Consider the following 6000-nt stretch of genomic DNA (forward strand, 5'->3'; position numbering starts at 1 on the left):
AGATGCAAATTTACCAGGAGGGATCGAGGAGACCCTACTTAACATAACCATCAGAAGGACGGAACTCTGGTGCCTCCTGGTGCGATGCCTCCTCAGGGTCCCAGCCCCGAAGGTGGAGTCCACCCAGGTTGGGAACCTGAATCGGATCAAGCTGGCCCACAGGAAGCGCAAGGATTGAAAGAAGTCATCCAAGGAAACGCTGAGGGAGTCATCAGACTTGTCCAGCAGGTGGACCACTTAATAGGACAACAGGGCCACTGAACCCTCTCCCACGCGGCCCCGGCGTGAGGGAAAAGGGACTAGGAATAGAAGCGGAGCCACACGCGGAACTTTACGTTTTTAGTAACCACAATAAGACTGGAAAAAGAAATAGGTGGGGATAATTTTAATGATACAGTCTAGCCAATATATCCAAAATATTATTTCAATATATAATCAGTATACAAATTATTATTGAAATGTTTTATTTTCTTCTTTCCATACTAAGTCTCCAAAATCTCCTGTGTATTTTACACTTATGATTCATCTCAATTTAAATGCTAAATTTTCTTTTTTAAAAAAGTTGATTGATTTGTTTTTTTTAGTGATCTCTAATGTAGGAAAGACATTAGGGTTCGAGGCCGATGGCCAAGAAATAATTCTTGAGGTGTCTTTGATGCAAAAAGGTGGTTTTATGAAAGCACGGGGACAGGACCTGTGGGCGGAAGGAGCTGCGCTGGGGTCCTGAGGAGTGGCCTGTTACGTACTTTCAAGTTGGGAGGGGGACGGCACAGAGCTGCCAGGTATTTTGACAACAAGGTTTCCAGGATCCTGAGAGGGGCTAGCTATTGTTGAAAAGGTCATTTATTACTGTTTAGTAAACCCTCAGTCATGAGACCCTTCAGACGTAAACTGGTGGGTCATATGCTTGGGGATGATTGCCAACACGTATCTTGGGTGTGTGTGGGGGGGATGGAGACAAAGGAAGCTTCCAAAGGAATTTTTATGTTAAAATAGACTTCCAGGGTCCTGGGGATGGGGCTGAGATTGCCTTTCGCCCTTAGCAAAGTATTAACATCGAGGCAGCTGAGCTCCTAGAAGAGTCACTCTGCCTGTTTCAAGGGCTTGTCAGTGGGCTGTAGGTAGTAAGGAAATTTAATAATTTTTCTTCTGCCTCTGTTTCCCACATCAGTGTCTGCTCCAGAAGACGGAATACAAATATCTTCAAAATGTATTGCATAATGGAACGAGGCAATAAGAGAACCATCAGCATCTTGTTTTCAAATTCCCATAAATCCCCCGTCTCAGCTAACACAGCTAGAGCGTCGGGGCAGAAGTTAGCTTACCCACCCTTAGCGGTCACTCCAGACTCAAAAACACCCCCTGCATGGATCGGCTTTCCAGGACGCGAATGGGCAGTTTCTTTCTACATCTGAAATTCTGTTGTTCAGTTTAGATCTGGTTTCATACGGGAGTCGCCCAGGTATGTTTTAGATCAGTTCATTAGGGATGACTGTTTGCTCTAAAGTGTATTTCAGGCAGTGGGAGAACTTGTGCACGTTCTGAATACATAATGTCGGCTTCACATCTTTGTCACGAAGATGAATTTTCTGCATCGCAAACTGCGGTTTCTCCTCCTCCCTTGCTCTTCTGTACGCGTGGTCCGTTGTGAGTCTCCTCGAGACCCATCATGGATTCCTTCCTCTGACCTCCTGGTCACGGCGATGGTCACCTCTATGTCACCTAAAGAACCCCTGGCCAGCCCCGCCGGCTTCCCGCAATGGCGCCTCTTCTCAGGGGGAAGCCGTGAGTGGGGAGCTTGAGTTCTCAGGGCTCCGTCTAGACTTCAGTCCCTGTTTCTCCACATGTGATCTCAGTGCTGGAGATTGGGACGGCCAGGTGGATGGTGGCCCATGTGACGTGAATACTGTCACAGGGCGGAGGCAGACACATTTAAACACAGAACGAGATCAGGTCGGTTGTTCAGAAATCTTTCACCCACAGGACGGTTGACCTTTGCCTGAGTTAAGCTTGTTGGCGTGGCCTCAAGGGAACTTCCCCGTGGGCCCAGCTGCTTGGGTCTGGAATGCCGTCCTAAGCAGCGTATCTGAAAGCAAATATTTGGTTGTCTTTGCCTGTTATCCCTGGCCTAGTTCTACACCTAGAAAGAGAAGGTGCCCCTTTACCGAATTCCCTGTTGGTCAGGCAAACTCCAGCATCACCAAATCATTAACTTTAAGAGGCCATTGTCCACGGTGGCAGTAAATTACTCTGGATGTTTCCGCCAACGGAGGAAGACACCTCCTGAGCCCCATGCACTCAAGTGCGGGAGGCCCCCGAGACTTCTGTGAGGTCCCCCTGATTGAAGGACCCCTGACAGGTCCCCACACAGCTCATGATGGCCCAAGAGAGAATCTGAACCCCTGACTCCCAGGGGCCAAAGGGCATGTGTTTCTCTGCTTTCACCCACCCCTGGTACCTTGTGTAGAAATTATTTCCCGGTGACTTCTGGCAGGGCTGGGGAGCAGGAGGAAGGGGATGTGTTTTCTAAGGGAAACCCAGCTCAGATCTCCTGGGTGGGCTCCCACCCTTGTCTCTCCGCTATTCCCCACTTTTGTGCCGTGAGCATTGCCGAGTGTCGATGAGTGTGCCCTGCGTTCAGGTACACACGATCAGGGACTCCGCCATGCTCACATTCCCGCGGGAGAGGCAGGCGGAGAGAGAGGAGAGAGAATAAATCAATGCAGGTCACGCTGAGGGCCAGGGGGGAGTCCAGGGAGGGGGCGAGCTGAGCAGAGCCGCGCAGGGTGCGGTGCTCTTCGCACGGGACCATCAGACAAAGCCTTTCAGAAGCGGTAGACACAGCCCGCGAAGGCCGGGGAGGGGTGTTCTCGGTGAAGGACACCGCAGAGCAGACCAGGGCTCCATCTGTCCGTCAGTCTGTCTGAGTAACAGCGGGGGTGTGCGGGGCTGGGGTGTGAGCAGTGGGTGGTCGGGCACAGGCATGTTGGGGGAGCAGTGTCTCAGCCCCCAGCCCCTTCCCTGACCCGTTGGGTGGGAGCGAGAAGTAAGCTCCTTCCTAGAGAGATAAGCGCTGTGAGACAGGACACCTGTCCTGCTTCCCGGGGACCAATGACATCGGAAACCCACCGGTTGGTTCTGACTCAGAAACACAGCCGAGGAGGCGCAGCGGGCCGAGGGTTTATCTCCTCAGATTCACACTGTGAAGCCCTACGCCCGGTGAGACGGTATTGGGAGGGGGCCTTTGGGGGTGATTAGGTTGAGGGCAGGACATGAAGGTGGGGCCCCGTACAAGATGCCAGAGCCTTCTGTGACCAGGAAGCAGATCCCCGCCAGACACGTAAGGGCCGGCACCCTCCTCTCAGACCTCCCAGCCTCCTGAACTACGTGGAAAGAAGGCCCCTGGCTTCAGGCCCTGCTCGGCTCTGTTGTCTCGGCGGCCCGAGCTGCCCCAGACGGAAGGAAGGAGACCAAGCACCCCGGGTTCTCGAGTCTTGCCATGCAGTCTTGCGTATCAGGCTTGTTAGGACTGTGGTGTGGGCGACTGAGAAATGGTCACGGCCCCCGGGGACCAGGGTGCGTCCTAGACTCGGCAGGGCGCTGCACCACCACGGCTGGGGGCTTTTCTTTCCCGCGCGGACTGGAGATTGAGGGAGGGTAGGAGCGAGCAGAGCTGCTTCGGTTCCTACCCAGTGACTCACCAGCAAATCGCTTCTTTCCTTTCTCTGGGCTTTTGGGCTCTGCTAGAGGGTGTTTCCCAAGGGACCCATGTGGCTCCCTCCAGCTGACCCGTCAGGTGCCATAAGAAACCCACAGGCCAAGAAGCATCGCCATCTAGTGGTCTCAGCTGATGAATAGGGGACTGGGCTCTCGATACCCTGGGGGCAGAAGGAGGTGCCCCCATGGCCCGTCCACTGGGAGATGCCCCAGATATGCAGATGAAAATGAAGACAGAAGCTCCCAACCCGCTCAGATGCTGCCTAGGGGACAGGAGCGTGGAATCGGGTGTGCGGGAGGCAGCTGGGGACGCCACCAGCGCTCTGTACCTGCCTGGCCACGCGGGCTGTCGTGGCTCTGTGGTCTGCTTGGGCTGCTGTGACAGACGACCACACTGGGGGGCTTAAACAACAGACTTTGCTTTCTCACCGTTCTCGAGGCTGGCAGTCCCAAATCAAGGTGGGGGTGGGGGTGGTGTCTCTTGAGGCCCCCCTGCTTGGCCACAAGGCCAGCATCTTCTCACAGTGTGTCCACACCGTCGACCCTCCATGTGTGTCCACCTCTGGGTCCAAATCCCCTTTTTATAGCGACATCAGCCATATAGGTTAGGACCCATCCCAATGACCTCATCTTAACTTGACTGCTTCCCTCAACCACTGGCACATTGTGAGGTCCTGCGGTCCTCCCACATGAGAATTTTTGGAGGAGGAGGACACAGTTCAACCCACCACACTAACTACCCACAATTTCTCCTGGGTTTTATCATAACTCATTTCTTTTCCCTCCCCCTCCTGTTTCCCCGTTACTGCACGTGGCGTGCGCGGATGGCGCTGAACTTCATATGTTCCCCTCGGTCTTAGGCTATCCGCCTGAACTTACCCGGATGAGAAAGGCTACCCTGAGCAGTGTGGACACGGACGCAGCTTCAGGCTCTCTGTGGAGAGTGTGTGCATTCCCATCGTTCATGAAGAGCAGGTGCCTGTCAGGTGGGCATGTGGCTGGGCCATTGCTGCTTTCGGTACAGGGAGAGGGCGGCGAGGACGTGGGGTGGCCACAGCCTGCAGTGTGGACGGCGTCGTGGACCGGTGTTCTTGTGCTGCGGATATTCCAAAGCCAGAACTGGTATTGCTCAGGCTTTCCTGCAGCACCGGCTTCGCCCAGTGACCTGGGCTGAGGTCAGAGCCCAGTGGGAGGGAGTTGTCCTTGCGAGGCGCGGAGCGGACCCGAGTCTGGTCCAGGGCTGCGGTCGCTGCAGGCTGAGCTGGGTGGCCGGTGGTGGGGCGGAGGTGTCTCTGCCCGCGGAGGCCCGCGCTGTGGGGACAGAGCTCTGGCAGTGTTGTCGCTCGCCGAGCAGCGTCCAGGCCTGCTCTCCTGACAGCTCTCCATGTTGCCTCGTATTCTTTATGATTCTCTTTCTGCTTAAGCTGGAAAGAGTGGATTCTCTTGTCTCGAAGACTCCTGACCGACACGCGAGAATGGCAGCGTCTAGCAGAACTTTCTGTGGTCATGGAAATGTGCTAGTCTCTGCTGTCCGACACGGGAGCCTTAGCCTCGTGTGGCTGTGGGACACTTGGAAAGCGGCCAGCGTGGCCATGGGACTGAAGTTTGAACTGTATTTAATTCTTTCTTTTTTATTTTAAGATTTTACTTATTTGTCAGCAAGAGAGAGAGGGAGAGAGAGGACAAGCAGGGGGAGCAGCAGGCAGAGAGAGAAGCAAATTTCCTGCTGAGCAGGGAGCCCTGTGCGGGGCTCGATCCCAGACCCTGAGACCATGACCTGAGCCAAAGGCAGATGCTTAACCAACTGAGCCAGCCAGTGCCCGTGAACTGTATTTAATTCTGAGTGTAAATGTAAATAGCCAAATGTGGGTTAGTGGCCACTCTGCTGGATAGCATGGCATCAACGGCAGGCCGGGTGTGCCTGGAGACTGACTGATGGGGACATAGTGGCCAAGGTCATGGCGGACAGGTGCGCCAGGCCAGGGCGTCAGACGTGCTCTAGAAGAGCGGTCGTGATGGAGGTTTCCCTTTAACACAGTAAAGTGATAGAGGCATCATTGTCTTTTGTTAGAATTTTGAGCTGCAGGGTGGACAGGGGGTTTGAGAAGCGATGTTGAAGCAGGAAGGCCAGATAGGAGGTGTCCAAGGTGGCCGAGGTGAGAGTGGGGACCAGCGGAAGGGAGTGTGACTCCAGCACCAGCAGGATGTGATGACCCATGACTATGAGCGGCGGGAGAGAGGCTTCGGACCAAAGGATCTCTGCATGTAACCTTTGGAAATGGT

The sequence above is a fragment of the Ursus maritimus genome, unplaced genomic scaffold, assembly GCF_017311325.1.
Source record: "Ursus maritimus isolate PB19 unplaced genomic scaffold, ASM1731132v1 scaffold_13, whole genome shotgun sequence".
Taxonomy (NCBI): Eukaryota; Metazoa; Chordata; class Mammalia; order Carnivora; family Ursidae; genus Ursus; species Ursus maritimus.